Raw genomic sequence first — 21345 nt, 5'->3', positions numbered from 1 at the left:
TGGTGATGGTTTAGGAAGAGCTCTGGTGGCATAGTGGTTAAATGCTCATTTGCTAACCTAAAGGTCAGAAGCTTGAACCTACCAAACAGTAGGAAGGAAGTCTATTTCTGTGAAGATTTCTAGCTTTGGAAGCCCTATGGGATAATTCTATTTTGTCCTGTATGGTACTCAGAATCTGAATCGACTCAGCAGCAGATTAGATTTGTGTAGTGGTAGAAATTCTAGCCTTGCATGTGGTTGATCTAGGTTGGTTTTCTTGACAATACACTTCACTTTTGTTGGTGGAGGCTTATAGAATGGTATAATGCTCATCCATTTCAGTAGAGCTTCTAGAGTAAGTCAAACTAAGTAGAATGGCCTGGCCATCTATTTTCCAAAATTCAGTCTACAAAAACCCTATGGATCATACCTGTTGGACCTTTTTTATACATGGGGTTGCCATGAATTGGGGGATGAGTCCACAGTAGTTAACATAACGTCATATATGATCCCATTAATCTTTACACGAGAAGACCATGGGTGATGCAAACAGTTAAAGTGTTGGGCTGCCAACTAAAATCTTGGGAAAGTAGAAAAGGTAGAACTCAACATAGGTTTTATGACGCCAGAGTTATTTTGATTCTCATTACCCTATTGGGTCTTTTATAAGCACTAGTTTTCTATGGTATTAGTGAAGACTATTAAAAGTACCATGGACTGCTAACAGAACAAACAAATCTGTCTTGGAAGAAGATTTGCCCCTCAGAGGCAAGGGCGATGAAACTTTGTCTCAGATACTTTGGACATGTTATCAGGAGAGACAGTCCCCAGAGAAGGACATCATGCTTGGGAAAGTGGAGGGTACCAAAAAAGAGGAAGGCCCTCAACAAGATGGACTGACAAAGTAGCTGCATACAATGGTCTTGAACATGGACCAGTTGGGAGGATAGTGCAGGACCAGACAGATTGACAAAGTAGCTGCATACAATGGTCTCGAACATAGACCAGTTGGGAGGATAGTGCAGGACCAGATGCTGTTTGGTTCTGTTGGACAAAGGGTTTCTAGGGGTCAAAAGTGACTCGGTGGTACCTAACAAATTTACTTGACTAATTAGCTTAACCCATGGCAATCTCTTTGTTCAAGGGTTTGATCTTGACCGGCACATTCCTGAGCTGTTGGAGACATGTTTCTGCTACCTAACTTCAAATATCTGGTCCCCACTTATCAGATCAAAATCCTTTGAATCACTTAGGCAACTTTCTTCCCAAGTAAAAAGCCATTCCCAGAATTGGTTCGGTTTCCTTGGTTCTGGTCTTACCCCAGGTCTCGTGTCATTCCTTTTCCTACTAGTCGCTGTCAAAGTTTGACACTGTCTCAAGTAAGATCCTGGAGCATTCGGAAAGTACCTGTAAGAATTCTGAAATGAGAAATCAGTGTTAGGTCTGCTCTGGTAAATTGTCTACACAGGGCAAAACTCACCTGGGGGTTTGTTCTTAGTTTCAGATCATGGAATTGTTAGAGACAAACTGAAACATGATTAGAAGATATGAACAATGTTGGTGAAAATGTTGATAAATACAACAGATGAGAAAAGTTGAATAAAGTGATGAGATTTAGTCTGGAAAAGATAGAATGACTACAATAGCCTTTTAAAAGTAATTCATAGAGAAAGGAGCCCTGGTAGTTAAGTACTGGTTAAATGTTCATTAACTAACAAAGGTTGGTGATTTGCACCCACTAGGCAATTTGTAGGGAAAAAAAAGTTTCCATAAAGATTACTGCCCTGGAAAACCTAAGGGGCAGGTATTATTTGTAGTATAGAATTGCTGTGGATAGAATCCACTCAGTAACAATGGGAAGCAGTAGAGGTATCAAGGGGAAAAAGAATTTTCTATCCATCAGTGAGTCAGCATTGTAATTCAGACTTAATTGCTAAACACAAGGGGAGCAGTCACTGCAGGAGAAAGAGGAAGCTGTCCACTCTTGTGAAGAGTTACACCCTTGAAAACCCACAGGGACAGTTGTACCCTGCCTATATGGTCACTATGAGTAGGAATCAACTTGATGGCAGTGCATTTGGTTTTTTAAATAATGAGCTCTACATGACTGGAATTGTTGAAATAGAAGCTAGATGATCACCTCTCAGGGTACTGTAGAGAGGCATCTACAGTAGAAGCCTAACTAGGTAAGCAAGTGAGCCCTTCCAATTTATAATCTATGATGTTAATACAGCTCAAGAGCTATTTGGGAATGCAAGTGATTTTATAAGCTCATTTTAAAAATTGTGTTGTAACCATTGAGGGCGTGCAACAGAACAGCAAGGGAAGTAGAGCAAGGAAGTCCTGAGGGCTTCCTTTGTAGACTTTGGGGCCAGGGTGTGGCACCCTATCAGACTCTACCGGAAAACACTCCTAAAGCTCAACAAACAGAACTTGAACGATTTACAGGCTTTTCTTTTTTTGGTCATTGGTTTGTTATTGTTGTTGTTTTGTTTTCTTTTGTTGCTTTATTTTGCTCTGTATTGTTTTTGTACATATTATTATCTCTGCAGTTCTATCTAGATAAGATAGACTGGATAAACAATCTGGAGGAGAAAACAATGGGATCAACAGTTGGGGGGGGGACATGGGAGAGGAGAGGTGTGGGAAAGGAAGTGGTGTTAACAAAACCAACGGCAAGGGAACAACAAATGATCCAAAATCAGTGGCAAGAAGGGTGTAAGAGACCTGGTAAGGCTTGATCAAGGGCCATGTAACCGAGAGGAATTACTGAAGCCCAAATGAAGGCTGAGAATGATAGTGGGACAAGAGGAAAGTAAAAGGAAATAGAGGAAAGAACTAGGAAGCAAAGGGCATTTATAGAGGTATAAATAAAGGCAGGTACATATGTAAATATATTTATATATGAGGATGGGGAAATAGATCTATGTGCATATATTTATAGGTTTAGAGGTAGCAGATGGACATTGGGCCTCCACTCAAGTACTCCCTCAATGCAAGAATACTTTGTTCTATTAACCTGGCATTCCATGATGCTCATCTTCCCAACACAATCGCTGAAGACAAATGAGTGCATAAGCAAATGTGGTGAAGAAAGCTGATGGTGCCCAACTATCAAGAGATATAGTGTCTGGGGTCTTAAAGGCTTGAAGATAAACAAGCAGCCATCTAGCTCAGAAGCAACAAAGCCCACATGGAAGAAGCACACCAGCCTGTGTGATCATGAGGTGCTGAAGGGATCAGTTATCAGGCATCAAAGAACAAAAAATCGTATCATTGTGAATGAGGGGGAGTGCAGAGTGGGGACCCAAAGCCCATCTGTAGGCAACTGGACATCCCCTTACAGAAGGGTTGCAGGGAGGAGACGCGCCAGTCAGAGTGCAGTATAGCACTGATGAAACATACATCTACTGATGAAACATACAATTTCCTCTATTTCTTAAATGCTTCCTCTCCCCCACTATCATGATCCCAATTCTACCTTACAAGTCTGACTAGACCAGAGGATGTATGCTGCTACAGATAGGAACTGGAAACACAGGGAATCTAGGACAGATAAACCCTTCAGAACCAGTGGTGAGAGGGGCGATACAGGGAGGGTGGAAGGAAGGTGGGGTAGAAAGGAGGAACTGAGCAAAAGGATCTACATATAACCCCCTCCCTGAGGGATGGACAACAGAAAAGTGGGTGAAGGGAGATGTTGGACAGTGTGAGACATGACAAAATAATAATAATTTATAAATTATCAAGGGTTCATGAGGGAGGGGGGGCAAGGAGTGAGGGAGAAAATTGAGGAACTGATACCAAGGGCTCAAGTGAAAGCAAATGTTTTGAGAATGATGATGGCAATAAATGTACAAATGTGCTTGATACAATGGATTGATGTATGGATTGTGATAAGAGTTGTATGAGCCCCCAATAAAATGATTTTAAAAATTGTATTGTAAAACCATGCCTAAAATTGTAGTTTTGATTCATTCCGACTGTATGGGTAAAGCTGACATAAATTGACAGTTTTTCAGGAATTATGCAAGTAAATGTGCTTTGTTTTCCTTCTATTTTTATTTTTTATTTTTATTTTATTTTTAAACTGTCATGTTGATGGTATTGTAACCAAATCATAAAACAAATTTTATGGAAAAATGAAGCAAATTATTCTAAGTGGTGACCATTAATTCATTCAGAAAATGTGCCAAACATCTACTATATGCTAGAACCTAGATTAATCATTAGATGCTTGAGACATGGCCCTTTCCCGGAAGTTTAACACATAATTATTATATAATTCAGAGATGTGAACAAAACCTATAAAAGCACAGAGAAAGGAGTGACTAAACCTCCCCAGAGGCACTGGAAACTGTGCTTAAGGATGAATAGGACCGTTCTACTAGAGACAGGAAGTACAGTCTGTGTGAAGGCATGGAGCAATGAAGTCTGAATATTGAGTAGACCCTAGAGCAAGGCATGGGAAATGGTAGATAATTCTCAAAAAGTAAATTGGGTACATATTTGGGGAGGCTTTTGTGTGATGTCAAGGAGTCTTATAGTTTTCTCTAAACTTGTGCATTAATAGTACTTTTGTTCCTTCAGATCTCTTAAAGGACTCCTTGACCTCCCCAAGAAGGATTCACAAATCAAGATTTGGCACTTGTTTATCTGAGCCATCAAACACTTGGACTGCAGGCGTTCAACAACAGGAAGGTATTTAGAAATAAGAGGGCTAGGGGCTATGTGGGCACAGGAGGCAAATGATATAGTTATAGAGAAAGGAGCTAGCACAGCTTTTTGTTTCGAAAAGCTCAGCCTTTCTTAGTATTCTCAAATTCCCTCAATCCAGGATCAGACTGTTGTAGTCCTCACTTTTGAGAAGGGTTAAATGACATGTTGACCTTGTGGCCTTCATTGGAGTCTGATACATTTTCCTCTTGTGATTTTGGGGACTTAGCATCCAACTTGTAGGTTTGGAAATCCAACAATAGCTCTCTTAATTCAATGCTTATTAATAGATTGTATGGTATGTAGACCTTTGACTTATTCTTTTTTTTTTAGGATTCTCTGTGAGATATTGTGCTACTAAGTTCCTTTTATCATCTGCTGGAAACTTTCCTTTTTCTTCCTCTCTAGAGCCCCCAAACTTATTTCTAGCTATAGACAATTATCCAAAATGCTATGAAGGATTTAAAATCAATTGTGATCAGGTTGACATGTACAGCTGAGTGGAACTGTGAGCTAATATCTAATTTTAACAAAACTCAAGTGTATATCTTCCCAAATTATTGAAGCTTAGCAACAAATACACAGGAATCTGCTCTACATAAAACAATAGTTTATAAGTGGATCAAACATTTTAAAGGAAGGCTTGAACACCTTAAAGGTGATTCAAAAGAAGGAAGAATGGCAACCTCAATAATGAAACAACAACAAAAACACCAAAAAACTGTGCCTGAAATCTACCAGCAGGTAGAAGTAGAATTGGTGTAATTCATTGATTCAATAGCTACTGAAGTTGAGATTTCATAGGTCTCAGCATTTTCAGTTTTAAACAAACATCTTGACCTCAGCAAGCTTTTGGCCACTGGGCGCTAAAAGTGCTGTGTAAAGATTCACCTGCTTAAAGAGCTGATCTTTCCATCAGTCTTTTAGGCAAGATCAAAGCTAATCATTCCACGACTTTATGGAATGAATGGTAAATGAGGATGAATCTTGGATTTACCAATATATTCTAGATAGCAATGTCTAATCAGAACAGTGGCTTCCGGAGGGATTTGACCCACGCCAGTTAAATTCAAGAGAGAGCGGTCAGCTCAGAAGATTATGGTAACATTTGTTAGGACTCCAGATGGGGAATCTTGATAGATGTTATTAAGGTCACAGGATATTCATGGGGATTTATTAGGAAGAAGGTTTAAGATACCTCTATCCTGATGGACTCTTCCCATCAGGAGCAAAGAATCATGAAGAAATATTCATGTGAAAATTGAATTATTCAAGGGATGAATTTTATTTGAAAAGATAATCCTGGCAAAGGACATAATCATTAACCACTTAAAGTTAGAAATTATGTTTCTGTTCATAAATTATGGTGTCCCTTTTAGGAAAAGCTTTGACTCCTCTTACAGAAGGGTTTTGGGAGGAGACGAGCCAGTCAGGGTGCAGTGTAGCAATGATGGAATATATAACTTTCCTCTAGTTCTTAAATGCTTCCTCCCCCCACTATCATGATCCCAGTTCTACCATACAAATCTGGCTAGACCAGAGGATGTACACTGGTACAGATAGCAACTGGAAACACAGGGAATCCAGGACAGATGATCCCTTCAGGACCAGTGGTGAGAATGGCAATACCTGGAGGGTGGAGGGAAGGTGGGGTAGAAACAGGGAACCGATCACAAGGATCTACATATAACCTCCTCCCTGGGGAATGGACAACAGAAAAGTGGGTGAAGGGAGATGTTGGACAATGTAAGACATGACAAAATAATAATAATTTATAAATTATCAAGGGTTCAAGAGGGAAGGGAGAACGGGGAGGGAGGGAAAATGAGCAGGTACCAAGGGCTCAAGTAGAAAGCAAATGTTTTGAGATTGATGATGGCAACAAATGTACAGCTGTGCTTGACACAATGGATGTTATGATAAGAGTTGTATGATCCCCCAATAAATGATTTAAAAAAAAAGAAAAGCTTTAACATTTAAATAGATATTTTTTCTTTAATTCTTTAAAACATTCAACAAATTACTTTAAGCAGCAAAGTACATTAATAATACAGTTTGCTCATCTTTAAATTTGCTTGATTTTATTCCTGAAGAGATATCCAGGGAAATCATGAAAAATGTCTAAGCAGCCTTTACTCAATTGATGGAGTATTTAAGAAGTCAACAAGTATTTGGGAGACCTTCTCACTAGGAATATGATTTAAGTGTGCCAAAGAAGCTGAGGTGTTTTAACTATACTTGTTAAAGAGCCAAGGGGGTTTAGAATGTGAAAAATTGAAGAACACTGAATGCCAACAAAATCACAAAAATTCGAAACCACACAGCTTGAATTATGTCTTTGGCTGGGTTCTCTATAGGCGCAAAAACAGTGAAATGTATATATGTACATAAGTGTGTGTGTGTGTGTGTGTGTGTGTGTTAGCCCTGATAGCATAGGGGGCTACACATTGAACTGCTAACCACAAGGTCTGTCGTTTGAACTCACCAGCTGTTCCAAGGGAGAAAGGAGACCATGTATATTCTACTCTCATCAAAATTTAAAGTCTGAAAAAAAAAAGAATTAAAGTCTCAGAAACCCAACTTGGCGGTTCGACCCTGTCCTGTAGGGTAACTATAGATAGGAATCAATTAAATGATAGTGTCTTTGAGTTTTTTGAGTATACCTGAGTTCAGAAAGTTCATGGAAAATTGGAATGTAGAAATAATGGAATTTATCGCAAAATTTGAAGCTCGTGTGTGTGTGTGTGTGTGTGTGTGTGTGTGTGTGTGTATAGTATATACACACCAGGTGCTCTAGAGACAGTAGATTATGCACTATGCTGTTAACCAAGAAGGGGCAGTTCTAACCCACCAGATGCTCTGCAGGAGAATGAGGAGGTTGTCTGTTCCCATGAAGATTCAGTTGAAATACTACCATTCATGTTTCTAAGGATCATTCAGGTTGTACTTTTTCCAAGATAGATTTGACTGTTCATTTGACAATTCATGATATATTTAATATTCTTTGCCCAAACCATATTTCAAAGGCATTGAGGTAGTTAGTTTATTGTGCCAACCTGTCTGATAAACACGTGTGGGGTTAATTGAAGGGCGGAAGGATAAATGGCTCAGTGAGCCTTGCCTTTCTAGTTCTTGGGTCTCTTGCTTTCTGATGGTCGGACCAGGGTGCAGCTGCCTTAGCCAGTTCCCTGCTTTAGCTGGCAAGGCTCACTTCCTGTGAGACATCCCTGAGGAGAAGCCGCATGGATCTACCCTGATGCAGCCCTGGGTGCTGGAGCAGCCATGTGGAGACCCCTGCCAGCGCTAAGATGCTTACACATTCACTGACTCGGCTTTCCTTCTGCAGTTGACATCATTGTGTCTGATTTGTGAGATGGAGGATGACTTTGTGGATTGGTGTTGGATATATGGGTTAATGGGTTAATGTTGGACATGTGGGCTTGGAGAGCACTGGGTTGGGATGTTTTCTTGATGTGCACTTACCCTTTATATAAAGCTCTCTCTTATACACAAGTTTCTGTGGATTTGTTTCTCTAAAGTGCGCAGACTAACACAGACATCAACCCTTGAGTCTTTCTCCAGCTTTCGTGTGCCTACAAGGGAACTGAAAAGACCATGGGTGAGGTCAAGGGCAGCTTAGTCCTCAGAGTGGCATCTCTTCTCTTGACCACTGTAAAGAGATCTTTTGCAGCAGATTTGCAATGTGTTGTTTGACTTCTTGGTTGATGCTTCCCTGGGCATTGATGTGGATCTGAATAAAGTACAATCCTGACAACTTAAATATTTTCTCATGATGTTGCTTATAGTTCCAATTGTAAGGATTTTCTTTATGTTGAAGTATAATCTATACTGAAGTCTGTAGTCTTTGATCTTCATCAGTAAGTGGTTCAAGTTCTCTTGACTTTTAGGAAGATGGTGTCATCTGCATATTGTAGATTGTTAATGAGTTTCCTTCTGGTCCTCTTGCTGCATTATTTGCTCAACATACACACTGAATGAATGTTCTGAAAAGACACACCCCTTTGCTGATTTTGAACCATGCAGTGTCCTCGGGGTCTGCTCAAAGGACTGCTCTTTGTCTTTGTGTAGGTTTAGCACGAGCACCACTAAGTGTTTGGGAATTTACATTCTGTGTAATGTCATGCACAATTTGTTATGATACACACAGTCAATTGTCTTTTCTTAGTCAACTAAACAGAGTTAAACATCTTCCTGATATCTCTGAGTTCAGCTAAGAACCATCTGATGTCAGCAATATCACTCATCCTCTTCTGAATAAGTCATTGGTCTTGCAAAATTCTATCATGTGATCATTTCTATCACCAAGGTTTTATTTTCCAATTAACAACTCCAACTTCCACATTCCAATCACCTATAATTATCAGTGCATCTCATTGCATGTTTGATCAATTTCAGACTGCAAAAAATTAGTAGAAATTATGTTTTCATCTTTGACTTTAATGGTTAGTGCAAAAAGTTGAATGATAGTTGTAGTAATTGAACTTGTATGCACATTATCATTGACAGTTGTTTTACTTCAGGAGAGACCTTGAAATGTTTTCTTTGATGATGAATTCAATGCCATTTCTTTTTGTTACTGGCATAGTATACCATATAATTGAATTAAAATGACCAATCTGAGGAAACTTGGTTTCATCAACCCATTAATCCATTAATGCCTAAGATATCAATTTGTATGAATTATATTTAATTTTTCACAACTTCAATTTTTCCTAGATTCATATTTCATATTTACATGTTCTAAATATTCAGTGGATGTTTTAAATGGTTTCTTCTCATCTTAAATCTTGTCACATAAACAAATGAAGGTATTAAACACTTCAATACATCTATGTTATTAACGTCAACTTTACTTTGAGGAGCCAGCTCTTTCACAGTTGTGTTTTGAGTGCCTTACAACCTGATGGACTCATCACCTGGGGTATTATCAGATGATATTCCATTGCTTTTCATCAGGTTTTTAGTGGTCGATTTTTTCAGATGTAGACTGCCACATTTTTTTTCCTAGTCTGCCTTAGTTCAGAAGCTCTGCTGAGATCTGTCCACCATGGGAGACCTTGCTTATATTTTAAATACTGTTGGCATAACTTCCAGCATCACAAGCAAGCCACCAGAGTTGTGTACAAATTGTGAATATTATATACAGAGAGATTTATTTTAAGGACGTGGCATAAGCAGTTGAGGATGACAAGTTAACAAATCTATGGTCAGGTCTCAGGCTGGAGGCTTCTTCTAACTCCTGTGGCTGTAAGGACTGATAAACCCATAATAAGGAGGTTAGACAGCAGACTTCTTGCTCACATCCCAAGAGCTGAGGCCAGAAGAAAATGAGTCAGGTGCAGAACTGAGAAATATCCATAGCACTCATATACTGCATTTGGACACATATAGACCATATCTCAAGGAACCTCCCCTTTAAAATGATTGACCTGTCACATCAACTCACAAAACGGAGCATGATTATTACATAATACTGCCAAACCACTACGATTCATAGCCTAACCAAGTTGACATTCAAGCTTAAACATCACAAATAGTATAAATGCTGAAGTAAGAGAACAATTTTATGACAATGCTTCAATGTCAACTGAAGAGACATCAGATACTATTTAAGTAGCAGGATGCAAAATATGTGCAAGGCTGTCAACACCCTCCATAGAATCATTCGTGTTTTGCTTCAACTTTGAATAAACCATGTCTGTACATTTCCACCAACTTCCACCAAATTTGTATTACAGTATCTATATGCAAAGAAGTACATTTGGTTCCTCTTGAATTTCTTTCTTAACAGAGAAATGCTGCAAAAATTTTCTGTTGCTTCCAAAATCTTCTGGAAGGGATTTTTTTCACAATATCCTCATTGGCCGCTTTTATAAGAAAAATATTTGTCACCCACGGGAATTTCTCCCCTGCATTTTTGTTACTTACATCCACAGATATGTCTAAACAATGTGAGACATTTAAATCTTTGCTAATCTCTGCTAATAAGGGGTGCTATTATATTTTTATTACTATAAAGACTTTTGTCCTGACCCTTGATACTTGTGACTTTGCAATTAGAAAATGCTTTTGGTAGCAGTGCATTAAATGCACAGGTTGTCTTGATGATTAATGTAGTGTGGAAGACCATTATAACTTCTGCTTCAATTATTTTATCTCCTTTACCTCAATGATTTTTAATCAAATAATTTCTTTAGTAGCTGGTGATGAAATTATGCATCTTTTGATTTTCTTTTTTTTAATTAAAAAATTTGCATCGTTTATCTTTCTCAACCAAATTTATCAAGTAAAAATTTTCAAACGTTTACTTGTGTTTTTTGATGCTTCAAAGCCATTTGATTATGTGAATCTTAACAAACTATGGACAGCATTGAGAGAATAGAAATCCCAACATAATTCATTAGGTTGGATCCGAAGGCAGTCATTCCTACAGAACAAGGGAATACTATACAGTGAACCCTCGCCACTTCGTGCTTCGACTTCCACGGCTTCACTCTATTGCGGTTTTTGCGTAACAGCGCATGCTCAGTCGTTACTGCCACTGATTGGCTCATACTGTACACGCTTTTGTCTGCATTGCTACATATCAGATGCATTTTTGCTTTTGTACAGTGTACTGTAATTGTTTGCGATTTTTAAGAAATTTTATCTAAGCCCTATGCTGGTTCCTAAATGAGCTTCTTCTTCTAAGCCTTCTGACAATAAAAATAAGTGCCAGAGGAAGATGCTCACCATCCAGGAAAAGGTAAAACTTTTGGATATGATCAAAGATGGCAAGGAAATCGTGGAGGTTGCACGCCATTTTGACTTGAACGAGTCTTCTGTTCGCTCCATCCGTAAAGAGGAAAAAAACATCCGTGCTACGGCTACTTTCACTTTCAACAAGGAAGCAAAGCGCATCGTGACAAGTCGTAATAAGTCCACAGTAAAAACGGAGTCTGTCCTAGCCGTTTGGATCAATGACAGGCGCAAGAAAAACATTCCGTTGGATTCGATAGTCATCCGGGAGATGGCAAGGCAGCTCTATCAGCATTTTACAGCAGACAAACCTCAACCAGAATCCTCTTCTGCATACTGTAAACTAGATGCCATAAATAATATAATAAATGATCATTGTAACGTCCAAAATGTTTTACTGTATTTTCCCTTTTTCGTTTCATAAATTGGGTAATACGAGTGTAATGGTGACTAAAGGGTGTTTTTTCATGTCCTCTATGCTCTAACTACGAAAATATTTGATTTACAAATAAGGAATCCTACTTCGCGGGATTTCATTTATCACGGTAGGGTCTAGAACCGATTAACCGCGATAAACGAGGGTTCACTGTATGGTTTAAAATCAGGACAGATGTGAATCAGGGTTGTATCCTTTCACCAAACTTATTCAGTCTGTACATTAGGCAACTAATCCACGCAGTTGGATTATATGAAGAAGAATGAGACATACAGATTGGAGGAAAATGTATTAACAATCTGTGATATGAAGGGGACATGATCTTACTTGCTCAAAATAAGAACTTGAAGCACCTGTCAATCATGATAAAGGACTGCAGCTTTTCGGTGTAATGACAGCTCAGTGTAGAGGGAAGCTTCACTACTGAACCTGTACCCAACATAGTTACAGATGGAGAAAAGCTGAAACTGTTTCAGGGGTTTTATTTGGATCTACAATCAATGCTCAGGAAAGTGGCAGTCAAAAATTGGAACGACAGATTGAACTGAACAAAACTGTTGCAGAAAACCTCTTCAAAGTGTTAAAGAGCAAAGGTCACTTTGAGGATTGAGTTGTGCTTGACCCAAGTGATGATATTTCCAATCGTCTTCCATGCAGATGAAAGTTGGAAAACAAACCAGGAAGATTAGAGGAGAAGTGATTCCTTTGCCTTATGCAGTTGGGGAAAGTAGTTGAAAGTCTCATGGCTGTTCGAGGAACAAAAGTCCAGGAGAGAGTACGTGGTCCTTCGAAATGAGGCTGCAAGACTTTAGCTCACTCACTTTGGACATGTGATTCAGAGAGACCAGTCCCTGAAAAAGGACTTAATGCTTTGGAAAGTAGAGGGTCAGCAAAAAGCAAAGAAGAACCTTAATAAAAGGATTCACACCACAGCTGCAAAAAATGGACTCAGACCTCACACCGGTGAGGATGGCATAGAACCAAGTACTGCTTCATTCTGTTATATGTTGGGTGACCATATGTGGGTGGTGACTTGATTGCACTTCACAGCAGCTCCAACAATTAGTGAAAATCAAAGGAACACATGGACCAACGGTAAGACAATATGAACAGTAAAAAACATCACGTCGGAAATTGCTCAAAACTCATGTAAAGCAAAAATAATACCATTTGGCACAACGCCTTACTCTGAAGATTGGTGATTAAAAGTGAAAGACACACTGTTGTGGTTGTTAGGTGCTCTCGAGTGGGTTGTGACTCATAATGACCCTATGCAACACAGAAAGAAACACTGTCTGATCCTGCTACATTTTCACAATTGTTCCTGTGTCCGAACCCTGCTGCTTCCATGAGCTTTGATTGTAGAGCCAAGCAAGACAAAATCTGTGACAACTTCAATATTTTCTCCATATATCATAATGTTACCTATTTGTCCAGTTGTGAGGATTTTGGTCTTCTCTACATTGGGTTGGAACCCATGCTGATGGTTGCAATCCTTGATCTTCATCAGCAAGTGCTTCAGGTCCTCCTCACTTTCAGCATGCAAGGTTATGTCATCTGCGTATTGCAGGTGGTTAATAAACCTTCCTCCCATCCTGATGCTGTAGCTTTCTTCATATAACCTAGCTTCGCTGGTCATTTGCTCAGCATACAGATTGAAAAACATGGTGGGAGGACAAAAATCCTGATGCACATCTTTCCTGATTTTAAACCATGCAGTGTTCCTTTGTTCTGTTTGTACAATGGTTTCTTGATACATGTATAAATTCCACAGGAGCACCATGGAGTGTTCTGGAATTCCCATTCTTTTCAAGGCTATCTATAATTTGTTATGGTACATACATTTGAATGCCTTGGCATAGTCAATAAAGCACAAGTAAACATCTTTCTGGTATCCTTTTTTCAGCCAAGATCCAGGTGACATTAGCAATGATACCCCTTGTTCCATGTCTTCTTCTGAATCCTGCCTGAACCACTGGCATTTCCCTGTCAATGTACTGCTGCAACCGTTGTTGGATGATCTTCAGCAATATTTTATTTGCATGTCATATCAGTGATATTGTTCTATAGTTTGAGAATCCTGTTGGCTGACCCTTTTATTGGAATGAGTATAAATATATAACTCTTCAGTCAATTGGCTAAGCAGCTATCTTGCAAATTCCTGGCATAGATGAGTAAGTGCTTTCAGTGCTTTGATACCTTGTTGAAACTCTTAAGTGGTATTCCATCAATTCCTGGACCCTTGTTTTTGGCTAATGCTTTTAATGCAGCTTGAACTTCTTCCTTCAGCACTACCACTGGTTCTTGCTCATTTGCTACCTCTTGTAATGGTGGAATATAGCCTAGTTCTTTTTGTTACAATGACTTTGTATTCTTTCCATCTTCTTTGGATGCTTCATGCATCATTCAACATTTTCCCTATAGAATCTTTCAATATTTCAACTTGAGGCTTGAATTTCATTCTTGAACTCTTTCAGTTTAAGATATGCTGAGCATGTTCTTCCTTTTTGGATTGCTCATTCTAAGTCTTTGCATATTTCATTATCATATTTTAATTTGTCTTCTCGAGCTGCCCTGTGAAATGTTCTATTCAGCTCTTTGACTTAATCATTTCTTTACTCTAGCTACTCTATAATTAAGAACACATTTTAGAGTCTCTTCTGACATCCACTTTGACCTTTTCTCTCCTGTCTTTTTGATGACCTGCTTCCTTCGGGAATGATGTTCTCGACATCCTCCCACAGCTTCAGATAGCAGAACGAAATTCTTAGCTGATTGGCACCAATAAGTTTACTGATATCTGTATTCTTTGTAGCACTTAGCACTCTACGAACAGAAAGTTGATGATTAAGGAATTATAATGTTGAGTTAAAAGGAGAAATTAAATATTCTCCAAGTTGGCAGATCTACCCTATGATAGTGATTTCCGAATTTGTGAATAGCTAAGAAGTCATTAGGATCCAGATGTAATAATTGTTCTATCTAAAGTATGATTTGGCCATAAAATAGTGAGTGATTTTCTCTCATGGCTCATAAACTGACTGAAAAGACCACTCCCAGAGAGATGCTGCTGCCCTCTGCAAACCGTTGGATCTACATACCAAATGGCTCTGCTCATGTACAGAGCAATGGCAATGTACCAGTACTATTTGGAACTGGAGTTATAAAACTGAATAAAATGTGGGTCTTCAGGAAGAGTGAGGTGACCTTTCCTAACTCTTTATATATTTTTTTAACCAAAGCATATTATCTCATTTCATTGCTGTTTCTTATTAGTCTATCATCCTCTGTAAACAAGACTGGTGTGAACCAGGAGGACAGCGTCCCTTACCTTTAAAAGTACCCAACGCATCATAGATAAATGACCCCTGTCTTTTCCGACCAATCGTTCAGAAGTAAGATCTGGTGGTCTAATTCTGAAAAATCAGACACTGAGAGCCCTATGGATCACAGTTGGACTCTAACACATGGGATGGCCGTGAATCAAAAATGACTTGACAATAGTAGGGAAATGACAAATGAAAACATCATTCTTCTTCATTGTTGTTGTTGTTAAGACAGTCCCCTTTCTGGTGAAACAATCCCTGCATTTTATCTCCTTGGCTCTGACCCTGTCTGTCTTACAAATGACTTGTGCACACCATAGTTTGTTCAGTTGAGTTTTCTCGGGAAGGAGTCTTTCCTATGGGGTTGGGCAAACTCCATATGAGTTGGGTTGCTGGTAGCTTTGCATGCCCGTCACGTGGATGCTGTTGGCACCTTTCCCTGAACCTTCACTGAAATGATCACCACAACCTTTCCTGTCATTCAGCTCTTGGTTTTTGACTAACTATAAGTGGGTTCAAAAGGCAAACCCTCTTGTCTCAAGGTAGGATAAACTCCATGATGAAATTTAGGTTTTGTCTCCTCCCAGGCAGAAGCAGGTTATCTAGCTAAGACAACATCTTTGCTTGATTTCCTCCCCTGCCCTATTTTCTGCCCTCGTATTGAACCTTGTCCTGCTGGCATTTCCTGAGTCAACTGCTTCCCAGCTTTATCTCTAGGAAATTCAACCTAGTCAGCTGCTCCCAAAGAGACATAGATATTACTAATATCATTGAGATCACTGGATAGCACTCTATTTCTCCTTGTACTTTTTAGTTAAGTGAGCTAGTTCGCTTAAGCTATGTGGATTTGGGTTTCATTTCTGTCATTTAAAGGAACCCTGCCATGCTCAATTAGAAATAAGATAAAATGGAAGTATAAGTGAAGATCAAAATGATGTGAGCTAGTTTGCTTAAACTACTTGGGTTTGGATTTCTGTCATGAGCACATTAGAGTCTGACATTCAGTGGGTATTGTATAAATATGTGTAGAATAAGCATATTGAGTTATAAATAGTGATATTGAGATACAGTTGTGGATGCAATGAATTCTACTAGAGTTTTACGGAGAAGTGGTAATTTACATGTATGTGAGCCTGTCAGTATGAATAGTAGATAAGCAGGAAGGTGAGTAGTGGGGGACATTCTAGGTCACAAGAACCTTTGTAAGGACAAAGGTTTGCCAATGTGCAAGGATGTAGGATTTGAAGGGAAAAAATGAGTTATCTTACATGGGTAAAGCAAAGTTGACAAAACTATGCTATTATATAAAGTAGAAGACAGACTATCACAGGAATGCATTTCTGAGATTGTGAGCTAATTCTGACGAATAGGCCTCTAAAGAAGGTGCAACATGTACAGAGTGTACAGATGGAATGCTGATGTTTGGACTACAGAGGCAGAGAGATTGCATTAATTGTAATTAGGTTGTGGCTGATTGTCACAGTCACTTGCAATCAGAGTAGAGATCTGCTGAAATCCATTTATTCTGAGGACTATTCTTCATCCACACGAGAACTGAGCGTACACACATTAACTTCCTGGTTTCATATTATCCTGATTTGCTTCAGGATGTGATGCAGGGGCTGGTTGGGACAGAGCAAATATATTGTGAGTATATTAAGTCAATACCAGTTGTTGCAATATTATGGGTTTACTGTGTGGAAATAAAAGTCACCCAATGGGGAAAACGGAAAGGCTATGCATTCAGAGCTTGCTCTCCTAAGAAAGGCAGTCAGCATTTTTTTTGCATTTGGCAGAGAGGACTATTAGGAAAAGACCAAGCATATTAATAGTCCTTGTAAGATGTGTGAGAAGTGAGGAAACACTATTCTACTAAGATTGCAATAGCTGGCACAGGAGTGGACAAGCTGTGGTGAATGTGTTGCCTAATTTTGATCAAGGTTATGTAGCACCGGATGTGCAGAAAGTGGCTGTGGCACTGGTGGAGGTGGAAACTCGCTGATACCAATGCACAAAGAACTACCCGAGCTACCTGACAACCCCAGGCTATCTTGCTTTTGAAACTATCATAATGAGAAATGAATTTGAAAGGATGAGTGATAACCAAGTGAATTGCACAGTAGGAAATGATATGAGCTTCTGGGCCTTTTGTCAGGTCAGAAAAATTATATTTCTATATGGCAAGAGTGTGTGAACAATTCCATGGCCCAGTTAGAGGATCAAGTGGTTCTAACTGAGCATTTAGAACTAATGTCAGAGCCTGGAGGTAGTGCCTGGCAAGGAGGTACTGCAACTCTACTTCATATGATTGCACATGCCCAGAAAGAGCTCCAGAAAATAAGGAAACCTATTCAGGATCAAAACTGGAAGGGAAAGAGCATGTAACCAATGGCCAGGTCTAAATGGAGAGAAAGGGAGTCTGCTTGATTATCCCTGGTGAGTCAGGGGCACAATGTTGAGCCCACTGTTGCAGCCACTGTGTCCATCCATCTCATTCAGGGCCTTCCTATTGTCCGCTGCCCCTCCACTTTGCCAAGCCTGATGTCCTTCTCCAGGGACTGGTCTCTGCTGACAACATGTCCAAAGTATGTAAGACGAACTTTCTTCACCTTTGCTTCTAAGGTGCACTCTGGCTCTACTTCTTCCAAGACAGATTAATTTGTCCTTTTAGCAATGCATGGTTCTTTTGATATTCTTCTCCAGCACCGCAATTCAAATGCATCAATTTTTTTTGGGTCTTCCTTATTCAGTGTCCACTTTTCCATAAGCATCTGAGGCAATTGAAAATACTATGGCACATGGTGTTTGAGAAATCATCGAATATGTAAACTATGGCATTATTTCCATTTGTACATTTGGAAAAATAAACATTTTTTAACTTGGCACTATTTGTATAGCCTTAACAAAACAAGGCTTACAAAGCTAAGTATGACTTTTGAATAAACTTGGGCCCCATTCAAGAGATCTCTATGGAAAACTTTCAACATGTACAAGAATCTGAGGGGACTGAGTGGATGAAGTGAAACAAATTGTGTATACATTGTTGAATGTAAGTCCGATACCTGCTTTATAAATTTTCATCTAAATCACACACACACACACACAAACCGTTGAAAAATGCTTCTGTACCAGGAACTCCAAAATCTTAACTCAGCTCAAGAGAAATCCCATAGGCCATGAATACCACATTTTAGGTGCCAAGCCGCTTTTTCCTCAAGGCAATGCATAGTCTGTCTCACTTTGCCTGTTTCATGGAAGCACGTGTAACAAGAAGGATCAGCACTGGCACAAATGTTAACATAGATGGTCAATGAGAAAGCTAGAGCAATGCAAGTACTCATGCTAACGAATGAGAGAATAATCCATAATCATTATAGTGCAGAGGATAAATCATTAGTATCTGCCAGAGGTAGTGATTGTTTGTTTGTTTTTGCCATGTTTTCTATTTTTAGATCCCCACTGATGGGAATACTGCTCTGCTTGTTGTTATAGTGATCAATGGTGGCTTGCTTTCAGGGCTCACTTCCTTGCCAAAATTTACAGCCTGGGTGATTTCTAGAATTCTACATGGACACGTCTCTGAATATTGTTTCTTAAGCTCGTGAGATGCTGGTCTTAGGCACACTTGCCAGGCCACTAAAGAAGTGATTAGTAGGCACTGGAGATCCAGGGAAAAAAGTTACTCATGACTCCAAGTCAGAACCAAGGGTTTTTCTACTCAGGTCCTCCCTCAACACAAGAACACTCTGTTCTATTAACCTGGCATTCCGTGATGCTCACCTTCCCGACACGATCGCGGAAGACAAAATGAGTGAATAAGCAAATGTGGTGAAGAAAACTGATGGTGCCCAGCTATCAAAAGATACAGCATCTGGGGTCTTAAAGGCTTGAAGATAAACAAGCAGCCATCTAGCTCAGAAACAACAAAGCCCACATGGAAGAAGCACACCAGCCTGTGTGATCATGAGGTGTCGATGGGATCAGGTATCAGGCATCAAAGAACAAAAAATCATATCATTGTGAATGAGGGGGAGTGTGGAGTGGAGACCCAAAGCCCATCAGTAGGCAACAGGACATCCCCTTTAAAAAGGGTCATGGGGAGGAGACAAGCAAGTCAGGGTACAGTGTAACAATGATGAAACATACAACTTTCGTCTAGTTCCTAAATGCTACCTCCCCCACACTATCATGATCCAAATTCTACCTTACAAATTCAGGAACACAGGGAATTCAGGAAAGATAAACCCCTCAGGACCAATAATGAGAGTAGAGATACTGGGAAGGTAAAAGGAAGGTGGGGGAGAAAGGGGAAACAGATCACGATGATCTACATATAACTCCCTCCCTGGGGGACAGACAACAGGTAAGTGGGTGAAGGGAGACATTGGACAGTGTAAGACATGAAAAATAATAATAATTTATAAATTATCAAGGGTTCGTGAGGGAGGGAGATAAATGAGGAGCTATACCAAGGGCTGAAGTAGAAAGCAAATATTTTGCAAATGATGATGGCAACAAATGTGCTTGACAGCATGGATGTATGTGTGGATTGTGATAAGAGTTTTATGAGCCCCCAATAAAATGATTTTTAAAAAGGAAAGAAAAGAAAACGATGATGGCAACATATATATAAATGTGCTTGACACAATGGATGCATGCATGGATTGTGATAAGAAATGGAAGAACCCCCAATTAAAAAAAAAAAAAGAACCAAGGGTTTATACTAGTTGGACCACATATTTGGATTTCTAGTAGTTCCTTCCATGTGGTACTTGGCCTATCACCCTACAAATGCTGTTGAATTAAAATGAAAATTGTGGAATACTTAAGGCCTGGTATAAAAAACACTGCCCTCAAGTCAGTTCGGACTTCTGATGACACAGTAGGAAGGATGGAATTACCTCTCTCAGTGTTCGAGAGTGTGTCTGTGTCAGGAGGAGGCCCAGCCTTTCTCCCTCTGAGTGGCTGGTGTTTCAAACTGTGGACCGGGCAGATTGTAGCACAACATGTACGCGCTTGCCACTAGCACTCCCAACTATTGTTATAATTGGTTCTTATTCTGAGAAAGAGGCCCATGTGCAGAGCCACAGATTGATTTAAGATCAATTGTCCATGCAGATACGAGAGGAAATACTATCAGCTATAATTTACTGTGGTCTCATGTGAGGAAACCAGAATTTACCAGAGTAATTTTTTATTAAGGAAGTCTGATGGTGGATGGCCTAAGCCCAGCGGTCATTAAGGTTAAGGGCAGTGGTTACTCTTTGGGGTAATTTAAGAATAGTGCTAGAAGAAGCATGTTCTGGCCCCACAATTATAAATAGGGAAGGAAAGAGAAAAAGTCACGTAGAGGTGGATAACAATGAAACATCGGTAGAAAACAGTAAAAAGGGTTAAAGTGGGCAGATTAAAAACTGTCATTGGATAAGTGTCTTCATCTGCTGTCTTAGATGAAACTGTCCCCTCCCTATGGCCGTGCTCTTTCCAAAGGTCTTGGGTCAGCTCTGTGTGTGTGAAGATCAGCTGTTTGGGGAGGTTCTCTGAGAAGTTTCAGTTTGAGGGTCCTTTTGGTGATAGTCTTCAAATTGCATGGAATTCCAAATTGCATTTATTTGTGAAATATGAACCCAAGGATCGCCTGCCTGGAGTTTCACTGCTGTATTTATTTACTTGATTAAGTAGGTCCTATCCAATGAGACTAAAGAGCAGTTTTTCTGTCTCTTCCAGAAGACCATGAAAAGACTGTTTCAGAAGATGTGGGGAAGAGAGCTTTAAATGGCTGGTAACAAGGCTGACTGTAGTACACGACTCCCTTGCAATACTTTTCATATCTATATACATGGGCTTTCTGGTCACCGTTCTTAGGGGAATAAGCAATGTGTGTGTCCCCATGTGAGTGGGCCAGTTGACCATGACAGCTAACGAGAGTATCTTTGGCTAAGGGAAGCCAAGTGTCTCCAAAAGTGTAGCTAATTTCAATTTAAGAATCCCTTTGTTTCTTTCAAGTGTGCACCTTTTCAGAATATAGTGGGTGGTAAGGACATTATAATTTTTCAGCAAGGAGTAATGGCTCAGTCATTTGATATAAAGGTGGGGATGTCCCTGGTTAGAAACTCAAACTAAGCATTT

The 21345-nt window shown here is 39.6% G+C and overlaps 1 pseudogene; it reads left to right on the top strand.

Moving 5' to 3' along the window:
- Positions 1–12974: 12974 nt before the first annotated feature.
- Positions 12975–18234, top strand: LOC101651697 (annotated as a pseudogene).
- Positions 18235–21345: the final 3111 nt, after the last annotated feature.

This window comes from Echinops telfairi, unplaced genomic scaffold (genome assembly GCF_000313985.2).
Source record: "Echinops telfairi isolate 266 unplaced genomic scaffold, ASM31398v2 ScPeMD7_60;HRSCAF=208, whole genome shotgun sequence".
NCBI lineage: Eukaryota > Metazoa > Chordata > Mammalia > Afrosoricida > Tenrecidae > Echinops > Echinops telfairi.
This window is presented reverse-complemented; position numbering and strand designations above follow the sequence as displayed.